At 30.9% G+C, this 19,540-nt stretch overlaps 1 protein-coding gene across 2 annotated transcripts in view; it reads left to right on the forward strand.

The window, feature by feature from the left end:
• LOC105228979 (terminal nucleotidyltransferase 5C) overlaps positions 1–19,540 on the forward strand; it is a 294,705-nt gene that overhangs the window by 249,595 nt on the left and 25,570 nt on the right. The window lies entirely within an intron of this gene.

A 19,540-nucleotide genomic window follows, 5' to 3' on the forward strand; every position in this document is an offset into this window, starting at 1 on the left:
AGTCCGTTCAACTGGCTGTCGAAGCGCTGCCACATACACACGTGTACATATTTATTTATATATAACTTATATACATACGTTCATACATATGTATATGTACATGCACTTGCTCATATGTGGCTGGCTGCCTCGTGCTGTTGTTGTTGCTGCTTTGCAAAGAAATATTTCTGCACTATTTTTTCCAACAACACATACCATCATACATATGTATATGTATATATACTTGTATGTAGTAGTAACTTTGTTACCACAGTTGTTGTTATTATTGTTGCTTCGCATCTTGTCCACCGCATTTGTTGCGCTTTTTGTGTTTCATTCAAATGTGAGAAGCTCGCTGCTGCACAGCTAATGTTGCAAATATATACATACATATGTCAACACATATAATAACATGCATACATACAACAACAACAAATGAAACAAGCGCAACGTCTAAACATTCTGCATTCGAGCACATTTATTGGGTCACGGTCGCTGGCGCTGATGAAGTCGTCGTCAGTCAACGTTGTTAATGTTGTTGTTGTTGCTATTGTTGCCTACTTTATTACTTACAAATGTTGATGCTTTAGTTGTATATTATTTGTTCTACCATATGTTGGTTGTTATTGTTGTTTGGCTGGTGTTAATGTACTTTGCGCGAGCACTTTTGGCTTTGACAACTGTTGCTGCTATTGCTATTGTTGTTGTTCATGTTGGTGTTGGTGTTGTTGCCAACATCAGTCACTATGTCAGCGTGTCAGGCGGCGCACGTACAATCACTGCGCTGCACTTGTAACGCCAAAGCATGCATGTGTGTCTGTGCGCTGCAGCCAAAAGTTGCACGCCTGCGCTTGCGATGAGCGAGAGCCAAGCGCTTGCTGCGCTATTGCTCCAATGCTCACCGCGTGGAATGCAACAATGCACATACAGACATACATATGTACTTATATCCATATATATGTACATACATGTATGTACATATGTATGCGCCTATATAGTGCAGTGTGGCAATATCGTGGTTCACATCGCGGCAGTTTGTTGCTTCGTTTGAAGCGTGGCAGCGGCGGCTAGTGAAGTATCTCACCCGCAATTGCTTGTGGGCTGGTCTCAAGTACCCATGGGTATTCGTCTACATATGTACATATGTATGTTTATAAATATCCATATTGAGTACCTGCAAAATTGCGGTGCTTGCAACATGGCGGAACTTGCCAAACATTTGTGGTTTTGCATTCATTTTTAGTGATTCGAATTTCATTTGGTTTGAAAGTTGTATTTGATATGTTTTTTTTTTTATTTTTGTATTTTCAAAAAAAAAAAATAAAGTCTAAATTACTGATCTATAATATAATATATGGCTTGAATGGTGAAGAAAAGGTTTAGTGGGGATGGAAAATATACTTAAGAATACTTCCTGAATATATACCGCGACGAATCAAAAATGGAGTGCGGTGTAGGGACGGTGGGGTTATTAATATCTCTTTATCTTTCCGTCTAACAATCATAGCTGGCATCTTTCAAGCGAAACTATTATACATAGAGATGTCCTGTGGAGTTCTACTCTGTTTGGTTGTCTTCGTCTAACGCAATCAGCCAGCATCTTTCATGCGGAAATACCAGACATAGAAAAGGGCTGTGAAATACTACGGAAAAATACAGAAATCGACCATTTACACAGGCAGCCAGGTAGCACTATTAGACTTGTCATCGCCAAAGATCTACTCAAGGATAGTAAGGAAATGTAGGATAGTTTTAAACTCACTCAGGGTCATCTCCACATGTCCATAATTTGGGGTGCTGGTCTTAGCTGCATTTTCGACAAAAAGCACAGTTGGCCAAGTCAGAAGTGTGTCTGTTTAGTGTCTTCGGCGATTTTTTTATGTTTCGGCTTCTTTTTGGAGCGCCATTCGCATGAATGCTGGACATTTTCGATGTCATATTCAAAAACCCACATCTCGTCAGTCCAGTAATGACGCGTTTGCTGAACGTAGGGTTCTCAACTACGTTGTCAAGCATCTCTTATGCCACCATTACCGCAATTTTATTTGTAAAAGCGTCAAGTCTTCTATACGAATTTGGAGTGACGCGCTTTATATCCAAAACAATAACCAAAATATGTTGAGTCGATCCATGAGAAACATTGAGTTGCTCTACTATCTGTCTGATGGCAGCACGACGATTTCAAGCACTTTTTCTGAAACTTTTTAAAGTATTCGGAAAATTAGTTTCAAGCCATGCCAGTCTGTCTGTATATACGCGAATTAGTGCCTTAGTTTTAAAGATATTTATTTGAAATTTTGCACATATCCTTTTCTTCTCAAGAAGCTGTTCCTTGGTCGGAACCACCAATATCGGATTACTACAGCATATAACTGCCATACAAACTGACCGATCAAAATCAAGATAAATATTTTTTACATCCCTTTATGCTTCAAAAATGTATCTGTAAAGGGTATTATTATTGCTTCTATGCAACCAAAATCTACGTTTTTCTTTTTTTTTCAATTTTTTTTTGCATATTTTGTTTATAAAGTTTACATATTTTTTTTACTATAGTTGCATTTTTTACCTTCAAGTTTCTTAGTATTATTTAGTTTATACTATTTAGACTACATTGTAAGACCGAGTTCCAGCTTTTTGCAATTTTCTTCTAAAATTAGCCGCACGTTTTACCGATAGGCCCCACACGAAGCATCGAGCGCGTCTCGAAATTCAATTTAAAAGATATTTCTAGTGCAGTTCCTCACATGCCAACCTTAACATTGCCATAATTAGTGCTTTCACACGTTTTTCACCGTTATAAATCGCGCAGAAAGTCAGAAATATGTATGAACGAGTGTATGAAGTTTCTTTATCAAACTCTTATGTGGCATTTTATAACACTTGTAGACCGCAAAGTGCACATAAGAAACCACATATGTACATATGTATATGTATATACATACTTCACATACATACTTGCTTGAGGAGTGTGAAGTTTTTATCTTTTTCATTTCGTTTTTGTACTTTTTACTTTCATTTCTTGTTTTCATTTGAAGGTTAGATAACTTTTACTCGCTTTTGTTGTTGTTTTCTTTTGTTTGTTCTCGTTGTTGCTGTTGTTCCGTTTTGTTATTTTCTAAGCGACCGCGCGTCGTGCAGCATTTTGTTGTTATTCTTGCATACTTATCTTGATAGTTTGCTCTTTTTGTTGTTGTTTTAAAGCATTTCGTCGACTTTCTTTTTTTTCTGTTAATTTAGATACGGTCTTCGTGTGTTGTCTTCCTTTCTTTTTGAACGCATTTATGTGTGTCTTTTTTTTGTTTTGTTTCTTTTAGTTTTATTGTTGTAACTTTTTTGATTATGTTGTTGTTTTTTACTCTTTTATGGTTTTGTTATTGTACCCTTTTTGTTGTTATTTTACTCGGTTCTTCGGTTTTTGTTTTTGTTTTTACTTTTTTATGGTTTTGTTGTTGTACCCTTTTTGTTGTTATTTTACTCGGTTCTTCGGTTTTTGTTTTTGTTTTTACTTTTTTATGTTATTGTTGTTGTAGCTTTTTTGTTGTTATTTTACTCTTTTTCGTTTTTATGTTTTTGTTGCTGTAGCAGTTTTCTTGATATTTTACTTTCTTTAGTTTTTGGTGTTTTTTACTCCTTTGAGTTTTTGCTGTTGTAACCGATTTTTTTCACTGCTTTGTTTTTTTTGTTTTTGCAACTGTTTTTTTTTTGTGCAACTTTTCAGTTTTTGTCGTTTTCCACTCGCTTATATTTTTTTTTGCTGTTTTCTTATCTTTTTTGTTGTTTTGTTTTGTTTCATAACTTTTTTCGTTTTTGTTGTTCTTTTTTAATTACCTTTCCCCAAAACAGCAAGCGCTCGAGTGTTATGAAGATACTAGAAGTTCGAGTAATTCCTGGAAAAGATAATTTCGCATTTCCGTGGAGTCTCGAGTGATAAGAAAACTAGATTGTCTACAAAAGCATTCTAATTTAGTGTTTGGAATTTCGCAAATTGTGTAAACAATGAAATTACATTTGGACAGACGAATTTTTATTAAAACCGGAAATGTTTTCTATATCAAAAGTGTTTTGTAACCTTATTGAATTTTGTGTATACTGGAAGAAAGAGTTGGCAGAGCATTAATATTACAATAAACTTTCTATTGGAGTTCAAGAAACACCAATTTTTTCGTAAGACCTTTCAAACCAGCTTGAGTAGTTCTTAATATCGGCTCTCGCTTCCTCTTTCGTTACAAAGGTTGTACAGAGAACAATCCACATTGTTTTTAAATCTCTCATAGATAAAATATTTTTATATCTCAGATCCAAGTAGAAAGTTTAGTTAACAGTGTTGGTCCGGCCTCAAGAGCTCTTCTGTCTGAAATAAATAATTCTTAATTAAATTCTTAATAACATATTTTGCACAACTCATAAAGTGTGCTGGTTTATTTTTTACTAATATTTTCAAAAGTATGTAAAGGCTGATAATGGTTTATGCCTCTAAAGCCCGCTTTAAGAATTAAATACCACATAGAACTGATCCGAATGTTTAATGAAGTCCTCATCATACTTTTTAAGTAACTCAGCTGTTCATTAGTTCGCTGTGGTCGTCAGGTATGGAGAGTCTAGTACATTCTCAAACCAACTGGGGAGTTATCCTTCATTGGAGAGCATGTTAGTTGATCATTGGAATGGTAGAAGAGCACAAGAACACAGGCGGACGCGCTTAGACTATTTTTAAGCCCATTGTGCACTGGAAAATATTTTAGTTCTCCAATCGAACTATTGTGCAATTCTCCATATTCCAAATTTATATTGTAAGGGCTATCCAATTCGAAGAAAATTTCAAAATTCGCCAGTCAAATGATAGTTGTCTACTACTTTATACAATTCTTCGCATGCTGCTTCTTAAAGTAATTTTTGGAAACGTAACATATTTCGCTTATGTCCAAGTTGTATGTCCGAACTTGACGAATTCCGTTGTTGCGAATTCAATGATTGAATTTCTTTTCCACTGCCAATACAAAAATAATTATTCAAGCTTTATGACACCTCTGTGTATATCAGCTTATTCAAACATTAAACATATTGGGAAGTCGAAAAAGTCTTTTCGTATTTTGTCAATATCTTATTATTATAATTATGAAGAAATAAATAAAAATTTGTTTAAAAATACTAAAAGACTTTTTCGACTACCCAATATTTACTCAATTTTGTTATGAAAACAATTTAAGAAATTAACAAAATAAAATCTTTTATACAAAATATATTGTACTATTTAAATAATTTAACTCAATACAAAATAAAATTACTATAACAATAAAAAATAGAAAACTTATCAAAAAAATTTACTTAATTTTTAGACTACTATTGTTTATTTGAATTAAGTGAAAAAATAAACAAAAATTTAAACTAAATTACACAAAATCGAAAAAATAAATAAATATAAAAACATAAATTATAAAAAAATAATTAATAAATGAAAAGTTGAAAATAAATAAATAAATAAAAAAATATTAATTATTCCAAATAAAATATATATACAAAAAAATAATTTATTAAAAAATTAGAAATATTAAAAAATAAAAATTTTAAAAATATTAATGATTAAAAAAAATAATTCCAAAAACATTGAAAGAAATAAATATATAATAAAAAAATAAAAATTAAAATATTAAAAAATTAGTAATTAAAAAATTAAAAATATTAAAATTAAAACACAGAAAATTTTAAAAATTATATTTTTTTTAATTTGAAAAAAAAGGTTTAAATAGATTTATTTTTAATGGTTACGGCAACACTGCAGTTGCTTAACAAAAGTTTTCGAATATTATTTTAAATTCAAGTTAAGTGAAAAAAATAAAATAAGATAAAACAAAAATATAAAGAAAATATAAGACGAAGTTAAAAAGTAAGAAACCAAATTAAAAAAAAAAAAAAACAAAAAATGTTAAGATATAAATTAAAAAAATAAATATAAAAACATAAATTATAAAAAAATAATTAATAAATAAAAAGTTGAAAATAAATAAATAATTAAAAAATAATAAATATTCCAAAAAATATACAAAACATAAATTATTAAAAAATTAGAAGTATTGAAAAATAAAAATTCAAAAATATTAATGATTAAAAAAAATTAAAAAAAAAAATAATAATACCAAAAACATTGAAAGAAATAAATAAATAATAAAAAAAATTAAATATTAAAAAAATAGTATTTAAAAAATTAAAAATATTAAAATAAAAACAAAAAAAATTTTAAATCAAAAAATAGAAAATTATATTTTTATTAATTTGAAAAAAATTTTAATTAGATTTTTTTATTATTATTTTCCGAATATTAAAAAATAAAATAAAATAAAACAAAAATATAAAGAAAATATAAAGCGAAGTTAAAAAGTAAGAAACCAAATTAAAAAAAAAATGTTAAGTTATAAATAAAAAAAAATATATATTTTCAATGAAAAAATTGTAATTAATTTACTTTTCATTGCTTTTGGCAACACTGCACTTACTTAACGAAAGTATTATTCTAATAACATGAATGTAATTTCACAAAAGTTACGCCATCGCCTGCGTCTTTGTTGTTTTAGTTGCTATTGTTTGGTTACCAAGCACTTTTCTTAGCATTTCACATGGAAATTTTATTGAACTGAAAGCGGCAAACTTTACGCTGATAACCGAATCGACGACGAGATAGAAAAGTACACACAAAAGCAGCAACAACAAAAGCAAATGTGTGCATATGAAACAAAAAGATTGCACATTGACAACAAACACAGAGCACACAAATGGCAATAGCAACAATAGAAATAACAACAACAAATAGTGAGTGTATATTGTAAGGTACTGCGGTAAGTTGGCCGGCCAGCCGCTGTTCGCGTTTAGGTTTGACAGATGTTTCAATTATAATTTTCCAATTGCACGTTACTGATAACGGCAGCCCGAAGCGTGAGCAGCCGACGCAGTAGCGTTATAACCGAGCAAACGTCAGCAGTTTGCCGTCGTCCGTCCGTCCGTCCGTGATATGCACACAGCTGGGTAAAGGCATTGTTCGCTTTTCTATGTTTATTCGCTTATGTGGCAATTGTTGTAATTTGTATTTGTAACTTTTATTGTTTTTGGTTTTGCAATCCATTAAATGTTTCTTAAAAGCCTGTATGCTATTATATTTCTTACAGCTTTCTTATTGTTGCTTTTCTACAAAATTTTTTTCTGAAATGTTGTTATTTATTTACTATTTTCTTAATGTTTATCCCCAACATTTTTCTCTAATCTTGCAACACCTCTTGCCATCGTAACGAGCTGATAACTACAATGCAATAATATACAATTAAATACAGAAAAATTGAACAACAATAATAACTCGAAGTGTTTATAGAGACACAATAACAAGTGTAAAATTAATAATTTATTACAACAATACAAATAAAAAACCCACCGTTACACATGTTTACTTGCTTAAGTATGTGGAAAGTAAATACTAAACACATATGTACACGCAGAGAAAAAGTCGCATGAATTTGAGACAAGCAAGAGAACGAAAAAACATTAGCTCTTCAGAGATTGTACCGTTACGGTTGCATCGAGGCTGTAATACTTTTCACTAGTACTCTTTTTATAGCTAGAAATGTCTGAAAAGATATTTATCTTCATTTGGTTCCAAGAGTTTGTATGACAACTACATATATGCCATAGTGGTCCGATCCGAACAGTTTCTTCGGAGATTGAATCATTGTCATGAAACACGAACAAAGTTCTTAAACAAAATTTTTGTCAATGCCTTGATTTCAAGTCCAAAAGCAGGTCTCTCTCCTTATGATATTATTTCCGAAAAGAGTGCCGAACTTTTTAAGCCCTACAGCTTCTTTAATAATTGAACATTGCTCTATTCTTCTTGTTAATTGGCGTAGACACCGCTTACGCGATTATAGCCGAAGTTTTCATTGGGGGATGTTTCGCCTTCTCACTTTAGCTCGCCTTAAAACGGATGTTCTTAGGCTACCCAGAGGATACTTGGCCAAAGATCGGAAGTCGTGAGCTGCTTGAGCCATATGTAAAAGAATCGTTTCTGGCCACTCCCAAGTGAATGGCGATCAGAGAACTTTCCTCACTTGCGTGAACTTCTACACATGACCCTATTACAGAGTTGCATTTACATGCGTCTCTTTATCTCTTCTAAGTATTTGAGTTTTCAATTTACTTTGATAAAACGTTTTAGGGGCGTGGATACCTAACATCTATATTTTCAAGCTCCCACGACAATGACGACCTTCCAGTCGTAAAAATTTTTTAGGGAGATCACTTTTTTTCTTCAAAAAACTAACAGTGGATAGAAAGGATGTAAGGAAATAATAGAACGTGATTATTTCTATTCAGTGCGGGTGCATTAGGGTGCTACAAAATTTTTTTTTAAATTTTTTTCAACTTCAAATCCTCCCGCTTAACTCTAACTCTTTGAAGCACTTTATGGTGCATATTATGTTATATATAGATATCGGAAAAATCTTGAATGTTTTATCTCTGAGATCTGTGCTCTCCTTGCCGCTAACCGAGGAGGAAACAAAGCTCGTATCACGAAACAGAGAAGTATCGCGCAGTTCGAAAAACTAGTAACACATAAAGTTATTGACCAGTAATCTAGTGTTCAATTGGCAGACTGAGCAGGTAAAATTCCGATACCCATTTATCCACATTAAGAGGTTGCGATCTCCACTCAATACGATCCACATTAAGAGGTTGCGATTTCAACTCAAGACGATAACCCACCTTAAATATGAATAAATTGAACTTTTGATAGCTTTCTCATACAGAAATTTTTAAAAATCCAAAACTCAGTGAGTGACTAAATTTCTGACCATTTATTATTACCCGTTATATAGCAGGGTTCTTAAGTCCCTTTTTTACTTTTCACTTACATACAAAATTTTTCCTCCACTCGTTAAAAACAACATTTTATATTTCGCTCAGTGTAAATTTTCACCGAAAGTGTTGAAAGAAATAGAAAAAATAAAATAAAAATGTTCAAAATGTGTGTGTGTAAAAGAGAAAGCAGTTGATCGCGACGCCTTAGCAATGGAGCGAGAAAGATGCGCTGCCGCCACCAGCAGCTTGGGCAATTAGACACGTTGCCACTTATAATTACGCCAATGAAATCGCTGTTGCAATGTGTTAATGCAATTGCATCGAACTGCAGTCAGTCACCCGGACAGGCAATCGGTCTGGCAGTCAGTAAAATGGACAGACTGTCGGTTAAAAAAAAACACAGACAGACTGATCGCCTGTCAAGCACTCAGTGAGCAAGAGCAAATCAGTCAACAGCGCTTAGCAGCGCCATCAATCGCTCAACACTCCACACTCAAACGGATTAAACTGTTTAGCGCTGTACTCGTAACTGCATCTATTTAGCCGATAAAAGATAGGTGGGTTGTGAGAGATGTCGAGATCTTTGTTAGTAAATATTATTAATTTTACGAGTGAGTGTGAGTGTGCCTATTGTAGTCCACAACAACTGTCTCTTTTCACTTTTCATTAATTTTTTGGGCTCATAGAGACAATTTTTTTGAAATTAAAATTTTTTTTGTGTGTTTGGGCTCATGGCGACTATATTTTTTTAATTTTTTTTTTATATGTTTTTAATTTTTATTTAAGTTTTTTTTTGTTTTTTTTATGTGCTTTTGGACTCATGGAAACTAAAAATTTTTTTGCATGGCGACTATATTTTTTTAATTTTTTTTTTATATGTTTTTAATTTTTATTTAAGTTTTTTTTTGTTTTTTTTATGTGCTTTTGGACTCATGGAAACTATTTCTTTATTTGTTTGAATTTTTAAATTTTTTTTTAATATATTTTAATAATTTTTTTGATGTGTTTTGGGGATCTTGAAGATAAAATTTTTCTTAAATGTTTATTTATTTAATTTTTTTTAATTATTTTGAATTTTCTTTTATTTACTTACAAAAAAAAGTTATTTCCTAAAACTTTTTTTTTTGGGAGAAAAGGAAAGATAATGAAAGCAATATAATATTTAAAAAGCAAAAAGTGTGTTGAGCCTTCAACACCGCATATAAAACATTGTTTGTTTACTTACTTACAAGCATGTAAAGTGCCTTTGATCTGCAGCAATAACGCCAACAACAACAAGCTTTGAAAGCATTCACTTACTTGCAATTGGGAAATGAGAAGCGAAGCACAAAAGCAGAGCAAACACAAACACTTGCTGCATTGTAAATACCGATAGATACATATATGTATTTATGTACATATGTACATACAGCATGCGTGTAAAGTATGTGCATAAGCATCTTTTATTTCGTCTCTTGCCATATTTTCTTTTTGTAGCAGTTTTCTAGTATTTTCTAGTATTTTTTATATTTTTTTGTATTTATTCGCGCCTCGAAATTTTTTGCATTTCTACTTTAAGTTATCATTATACATACTTATATTGAATTGATTTTTTCAAATTGCCTTTTACAACGCTCTTTTCACTTTGCAACAGTTTGTTGCCACGCCATTCTCTTACTGATTGTATACACGCCTTTAGTTTTTGTTATTCTTTTACGTTTTACGTTATTTTTCTTTTGATTTCTAATATGCTTTGTTAGCAGTTTTTATTTTTTAGACATAATTTATTGATAAATAATATAAATAAAATTTTTCTATCAAATAATCAAAATTCGAAGATCTCGATCAAAATTTACCCGGTCTGAAAACAGCACTTAAAAAAGACTCCTAAGCCAATACAAACATGCCAACGCTTAATCCAATTTTCCATACGCCATTTAAAGCGCCATTCCCTTGATTTTTGGACAGTTTCGATATCATATGCATAGCACTACAAGTAGTGATATGTTTAATGTACATGTGAAGGCTTCTCCTCTTGTCACCTCTACTTGACGTCACTTTTGCAAAGGATTCTGGCCTTTCGGATCGAGGCTAGCATGGGCAGGCCTCATACCGAACATTAACCAAAATGTATGATCCACAAAGAATGATGAGATCTCTACTATCCAGATTTTCCGACAAGTAGTCTTCAATGACTTTACGAGCATCACTGAATCCTTTGTGCTACTCAAATACCTGTGGTAGTGATAAACATTTGCAACGATTCAGTAGCCATAATGCCATTCTAAACATAAAATTTCAAGCTAACTCGTTGTTCAACTTCTTTTTCCATAACAAAAGTTTACAGACAAACGTTTCGTGTCGTAGACATATGTAAATACATACTTACATCTTCACCTGAACATAAAAAAAGTTGTATCAATCAGGAAAAAATTTTTGTCGATTCGATGTACTCACGCAGTTTATATGAAACATTTGTAGTCTAATTTGACCAGAAGGTATTATATTTGTATATTAATTTTAGCTATTTTTAGTTTTTATCGAGCAGAAAAGCGGCAAATCGAAAACGTCTTCATTCACTACAACATCAAAAAATTATCAGACATGCCAGTAAAAGATTATTGTCAGATTAGAAAACTACTGACATAGATTCTGTCTTTTCAGCTTGCTTGATTTTGAATTTTTATACATTTTTTCGACTATCTGCCAGGTCTAAATAATACATTATTCTATATTATCTCTAAGAAATTCTGGAAAAAATAGTTTGACGATAAAAGTTGGTCTGTATCGACTTCAAAGAATTTTTACATAGAACATACTCGTTGAAAAATGAGGAGAAAGTTGAAAATGAAATAAGGGGTACAAAAACGAGCATACAACCCAAAACCCTTTGAAAATAGTTCAAAATACTGATGAAATTATATGATTAATGATTAATATACATATATGTATCTCAGGGACACCAATATAAAAATGCAGAAGGTCATGTAAAACTCGCAAGATTCTCAAAAAGTTGATGACCCACTAAAACCTACTTCAGGGCAAATAGCTGGTGAATATCTCTTCAGTTGTTGATTTGCTAGGCCTTAAGCCATACTGATAAATTCCAATCAGTTGGTTGACGGTGGACTTCAATCTTTCACACAGTACGCTCGATAGAAATAAATATTAGAGTGGGTTAAAAACACAAATAGTTATTTTTTCAATGGTACTCTGGAAAATAGGTACTTAGACACATCTACGAAATCATTGAAAAAAGTATGAGCTCTTAATTGTATCGAGAAAGTTCGTCCACCTTACAGTTTTCTAATTTTCTCTTATTATCAGATCCAAAAATTGTAATCTCCAACTTTTTAAAAAAATATCTCGTTTCATAGATTTTGTAGAAAATTGAATGCTCTACAAAATATGGAGAGCCTTTCTTGGAGTTGTCTAAAAACCTATGGTTCAGAGTAACCAGTGTTGTTTTTTTTGCCAAATCTAATATACACTTGTGCTTAACATAATTAAGTCACGCCAGTAACAGAACGAAAGTTATTCAAAGCAACTTCTATGGTACAGGAATGAAACTTTAATTTTACAAAAAATTGAAGTAATTTTAATTCAGTTCAAAACAGAATACTTATTTTTTATTTAACTTCTAAAATAATAAAAATATTGCGTTCATTCGCTTGACCAATCCATGTTGTTGTGCTCATAGAATTAAGTCACCCAAAGAAAAATGTAGTTATTCGAAGTATACGACATTTTTTGCAGTTTTACCCTACCTAAGACTAATAATTAGTTGGATAAACCCTTTATTACGTAGCACCTCAGTACATCGCTTAGGCATTGTTTGGACTAAAGTAGCACATTGAGCGTGGACTTATTTTGTACCACTCTGAAACCGTATTATTTCCCATAAAGAATCTTTGCTGCGAGGTTTTCGTGCAGCTACGGCTCTTTTATAATACCCCATAGGTTTCTATGGGGTTTAGGTCGGACTTTGAGTGGCCAAATCCACAATTTTAATATTTTGACTACGTATCCAAGATTTAACGATCCGCGAGCATTGTTTTGGGGTCGTTATCGTGCTGGAAAATCCAAGCTAACGGTAAGTTGTCCACATAAATCACCGTCTAAATTGTTCTCCAGTATTCCTTTGTACATTTCACCTGTCATTTTCCCGTCTATTTTAACAATCGGGCCAACGCCTGATGACGTGGAAGCAAACCCCACACCATCACTGATGAACCACCATGTTTCACGGTTTTTTAGTGTATTTGGGATTGAGTTCTTGCAAAGGGGGTCATCTTACATATGGTTTCCCAACATTACCAAATACATAAATTTGGATTCGTCACTCCAAACCACCAAATTCCAAAATTTAGAGTCCTCCCAGAGATGGTCTTTAGCAAACGCTTTTCGCTTTTCAATATTTTTTTTGAAAACGTTAGGTTTTCGTCTTGCCTAAACGGCCATTCAATGAATTTTCTTGTAGTCGTCTTCGTACAGTTTGCGCAGATATTTGTACGCCGTGGTATTCCTCTAATTGAGCCCTAATTTCTGTGGAGGTTAAAAATGGGTCAGACTTACTTAGCCTTACTAAGGCCCTAACGTCAGAAAACGGGTGGTCTTTCTTGGCTTTTTACGCGGTAAATTTACAAAATCTTATTATTTTTTTTATAAAAATTGAACAGCGTTATTAGTTTTTTGCCTCGAGAAAATCTAAAACATTCTACAACTTCGGCAATATTTGATATTTTTGAAAACATTCCCATATGATCCTTCTTTCGCTTGAAGTTGTGCTTTTATTCCTGCCCATGACGACGATGACTACAAATTGTGTTAAAAATAACTTAATTTAGTAAAAAAAACAATAATATTTATGTAAATTGTGGCGAAAAAAATTTTAATTTACCCGTTTCAAACAGAATTTTTGACTTAATTAGCCGTGAGCACACTTTTATTGACAATAAATAGAAAATTCATTTAAACTCTCCCAAACGAAAGTACTTGAATGAGCTATAAATCGGTGGCGTTCCTAGAATAACGGAAAACTTTTTTACTCGCGCAATATTAGGGTTGTTGCATAAAGAAATATACCTTGTTTTTTTACATGTTGTAACTTAATTATATGAGCACAAGTGTATATTTATACATATGTATATTATTGTGAAAAAATCTCGCGAGTCGTCCGATATATTTATATGTATGTATGTATGTACATAGCCAGTTTATTGATTTACCAATCCTCATACATACTTGTATGTATGTATATACATATATATATGTATATAAACATACTTATGTACATATTACTAGCCCGTGGCGACTCGTTGATTTTTCCATATCGCTGCCGTTCGTCTACTGTTGCAGTGTGTTGCAACTATTATGACGAACCATAAAATAATAACAAAACTCATTAAAATGTAATAGCAATTTGTTGCAATGAAAAATAAAACTAAAGCGAAAAGTAATTAAAATATTAACGCTAATTGTTTTCCAATACCGAGTTTCAATTTGAGATATTTTCCAAGAAACACAAAATTAAAGAATTTTTGTGAAATGGACTGTGAGTAATTTTTCGCATTCGAATGAGCGCTGCCTTTGAAGACACATGTTTTTTTGCATTAAAAAAAATTCCATATACATACATATATACATACATATGTGTGTTACATGTTGCATGTCGCACATTGCACATTGCCGCGCAATTTGAATCACCTTATGGTGCATATTTTCATAAACTTTTACACTACATATTTTCTGTTGTTATTTTTCTTGCTGTTGTTGCTATAAGCAGCGCCATTGCGACGCTGCAGTGTAACGGTAACTATACATTAATTTTCCATATTATGTTTGTTCAACATGCAAATGCGCTTAGGTTGCTGCGGCACAGTGTAGCATTTCCATCAATGCAAGATGTAAATGTAATGCATACAAAGTTTTTGTTGTATTCAAAATTCGTTTTATATTTTTGTATTTTTTTACGTTTTTTTTTTGTCGAATTCGCAAACAATATTTTTTTTTTGACAATTTCACATAAATAACGACTTTCGGTACACAAAAGTCACTTTAGTGAAAAAATTCTTTTAGCGTCACACTAAGTGTCTATTTAAAGTTTATATGGTGTTCAGTTAAGATATACATAGTATCTGTTTTAGGTACTTTGTGACTATTTTGAATATTCGGTATCTATGTATTTTCGGTACATAATATCCTTTGCAAATTATTGTATAATAATGCTAGTAATTAGTGATTTAAAGCAATTTAGGTATTCGGTATTCATTTTCGGTACACAATATTCTTCGCAGATTATTGTTTTAGATACTAATTAGTGGTTTATGGCAATTTAGGTATTCGTTATCTATTTTCGGTACCCAATATATTTCGCAGATAACTGTTTGATGTAATAATTAGTGGTTTAAGGCAATTAAGGTATTCGGTATCCATTTTCGGTACACAATTTCCTTCGAAGAGTATTGTTTTAGGTAATAAATAGTGCTTTAGCGCAATTTAGTTGTTCGGTATCTATTTTCGGTACACAATATTTTTCGCAGATTATTGTTTCAGGTAATAAGTAGTGATTTGAGGCAATTTAGTTAGTCGGTATCTACTTTCGGTACACAGTCTCCTTCGCAGATTACTGTTTAAGGTAGGTTAGGCGTTGGAAATCTATTTTCGGTACATAATATTTTTCGAAAATTATTGTTTTAGATTTTAATTAGTGATTTAAGACAATGTATGTATTCGGTATCTTTTTTCGGTACTCAATACTTTTCGGAGATTACTATTGTTTTCAACTAAAATTTACTATTTTTATCTTAATTTCTTAAAGTTATTTATATTATAAGTATAGAACTTATTTATTATCAACATAGACTATAAGTTTATCAATCAAGTATTTATAAAACGGTCTATAATTACTGTTTTTTTTTTAGGATTTTCTTTTAATATTTTATTCAAATATATTTTTTAATTAATTAATTTAATGCCTATTTTTGACAACATGTTGATTTTGATCAAATACCAAAAATTTTTCTCGTTTCAATATTAAAAAAAAGTTCTAAGCCATATTTAACCATGTCTGCTCCACTGTGCGCCAAGTGTCATCCCCCTTTTAAATGTTGGTTAGCAATTTTAACACTTGCACGTCTCGCCTCTGATTTTTTATGAAAAGTGCACATTCAAAGTCGCCAACGCGGCGCATGCGATGCAGTTAATAATAAATATTTACGCTAACTGTACAACACTATATGCAAGCACGGGTAACCCCTCACTAACTGCGGCAACTGGACACTTGGTGGTCACTCATACGCCGGTGTGTACGCATATGACATTTAGCACTATATGTATGTACATACATATGTATATGCATTTACATATGTACATATGTGTATATACATATATAATATACACAAATTTTATATACACATGTACATATGTGCGTTGTTGTTGTATTTTGATTGCATTAATTGTAGCAAAGCTTTGTAATCATGCGATACATTGACGTTCATTGCGATTTTAACGTTCGAAAATTGTTGTAATTTATATTAGTAAAAATTAAAAATGTAAAAAAGACATTTTTTTTTAATTTTTAGGAATTTTACGCAAAATAAAAAATCACAAAATTTAATTTTCGAGCAAAAAATTGGTTTTATTAATGGAGTGACTAAGAGAAGTCATTAAGTTATACGATTTCTAAAAAATTGCCGAAGACGTTGAACCGTTAGCGTCGTATTCGCAAACAATAAATGAATTTGGTAAAAAGTTTCACATAAGTACATAAGTACATACATATATGCACTCGTATAAATAATCCGTTTTCCAGTTCACTGCGGCCACTTTGCGTTATTCTGATACTTTGTTGTCGGTGTTGCTTATATTTTTTTTATTAATATTTACATATGTTTGCATTATAAAACTTTCTGCGAAACACAGTACACTTGCTGCTACTCGAACTGCCATTTGTAGCGACATTTTCATTTGCATTATTATATGTGTATATGCCTATGTACGTATGTATGTAAGTACATAAATCCATTAAATTATCCGTTAAATGCCGCCAGCAGGCCAATAGGCGACCAGGCTTTTGTACGCACTCTCGTCACGCCTGCTTGCCGGTTTTGTAGATATGTATTGTATGTACATGCGTGTGAATTGTCATGAAAAATTCATGCGAATCTGTCCAAGTCAATTGACTCGATTAACACTTCATTGCAATTCAATTGGCTACTGGATTTTGACACGGTGTAAAAGTAGTGCATACTTTTTGTTGTTTTGTATACATATGTATGTATGTATGTATTTGCTGTAATTCTATTTGCAAACGATGACGCAATCGAAGAACTGCACTATTTTTCAGTCTCAGTTGTTGCCCTTTTAGTTTGATGGACTTAAGAAAAACAGTTTACATTCTCGTTAGTACCGAATTTCGGTACCCAAAAAGATTTTGTATTGAAACTAATATTATATGCTTGATCAGTGCTTATATACTTAAAAGAGTAACCGGCTCCTGAATACCGTATACCACTCTTGTAACGTATTTCGGTACACTGTTCACAAAAATTATTAAAAATCAAATTATAAGAGAGCTTGATAAAATTTTAAAGTTACACACACATGTATGTATTATGTTTTATTTCAAAATAAACCGTGATTAGGTATATTTTAAAGTTGAAAAAAAAATATGTTCCAAAATACCGAAAATGTTAAAAGAAAAAGTATTAATCTACTTGTTTTAGATACTAAGTAAAATTTTATATTTTTTTTTTTTTCGTTTTACTATTTGTGGTGTTCTAAGGGACTAACTACATCTATCAAGTGGAGTTTAGGTACTAACTAAAAGTTTTCGGTACACATTTTCAATTAAACTGTGTATGTATCGTTTTTTATATAATTTTGAGAAATATTTTGATTAAATTTAAAACCTAACTTATACTGTACATGCATATGAATATAATTTGTTCAAATTTACTCATACCCTAATGTTATATTTTTCTTTGTTAAAAATTCAAAATTGTAATCCAAAATACATATCTAAATACTAAGTCGACTAAACTCTTTTTTGCCCGAAGCATCCGCTATCGTTCAATCCTGCTTTAAATACCTTTCGGCAATCAAACAATGTCAACTAAGGTCAAAAGAGCAACTCATTTACACACTTCCGCCAGATAAAGCTAAACACCTACACACACACTTATCTCACAATTGTATTCGTTGTAGTGCCGAACATTGATGCCAACTCAGCACAATATTTGCACGCAAAAATTCCAAGCCTAACACCATTACTCCGCGCTGGTGCGCTATGATGACGCTGAACATTACCATCCAGCGTCACTGACAGCCAAATTATGCGCAACAACAATCAGAAGAAATAACAAAAACACACAAAAACAACAGGTGAAAGAGGGTATGGGCAATCATCAACAGGTTTGCGGCGTGTTGTCGGAGATTTTGCGAGCAACAAAAATATTCATGATGAATTTATGTATGTATGTATGTGTGGCTGTAAACATACATATATACATGCATATATGCCTATGAATTTACATACATATGTATAAACAGCAACAAAGTTTTGTAATATTAATATGTACATACATATATTTTATATATGAATGTTTATACATATGTATGTATGCATGCGTGCTCGTCTATTCGTGTTGCCTAGAAAAAAGTGACAAGCCGACAAAGTGCGAAATATACTTACATACTTATGTACATGAGAACAAGTGTAAGAGTAAATGAAATGTCAAATAATGAAATGCTGCCGAAATGTAGCAATGAATTAAAAGCAAAAATTTATTAAGAACATATAAAAAAGTGTAAAAAAAAATACAAAAATAAGAAAATGTTATGAAAAGTGTCTAAAAAATAAGAAAATAAATAAATATACATACATATGTATATATAAATGAAAAATAATAAAAAAAAAATTATTTGGAAATAAAAATAAAAAATATGTATATACAAATGTAAAATTATTGAAAGCCACAAATAAAACATGAGCAAAAAAATTATAATAAATGCTGAGAAAAAATTGAGATAACCGAGGAACGAAAAGTCATGAAAAAATTAAATATGTAATTGAAATAATTAAAATAATAAAATATGATTTATAAGAAAAACCAAATTTAAATTAATTAAAAAACAAAACAATAATAAAATAATTAAAATTAAAAAAATTAATTAATTAAAATTAAAAATTAAATAGTAATAAAAATTAAAACTTTAACAAAGAATTATTAAGAAAATTTCATAAGAAATCAATCAGCGAATTCAAGAAAAATTAGATAAATTAACTAGACAATCAAGAAACAGAAAGAACTATAAAAAATAGGAAAAGAAAAGCATAATAAAAAAAAATTAAATAAAAATAAGAAAACAAAAAAAAAAATAAATAATAAAAAAATATTATTAGAAAATTAAATAAAAATTTTTTAAAAAATAAAAAAATAAACAAATATAATAACTTTAAAACAATTACAAAAAAACGTTATTTAAAAAATATACAAAAATTAAAAAAAAAAAATTAAATAATATAAATGCATTTACAAAAAACAAAAATCAATCAATAAATAGGAAAATATTAACTATTAATATAATTTAAAAAAATCTATTAAAAATAAAAATGAAACAAAATACTAAAAAATTTTAATACACTTGAAAAAATATACATACATATATAAAATAAAAAATAAATAAAATACTTAATAAATAAATACGATATGAACACGAAGCACAAACAGAAATG

The sequence above is a fragment of the Bactrocera dorsalis genome, chromosome 3 (genome assembly GCF_023373825.1).
Source record: "Bactrocera dorsalis isolate Fly_Bdor chromosome 3, ASM2337382v1, whole genome shotgun sequence".
NCBI classification, from domain to species: domain Eukaryota; kingdom Metazoa; phylum Arthropoda; class Insecta; order Diptera; family Tephritidae; genus Bactrocera; species Bactrocera dorsalis.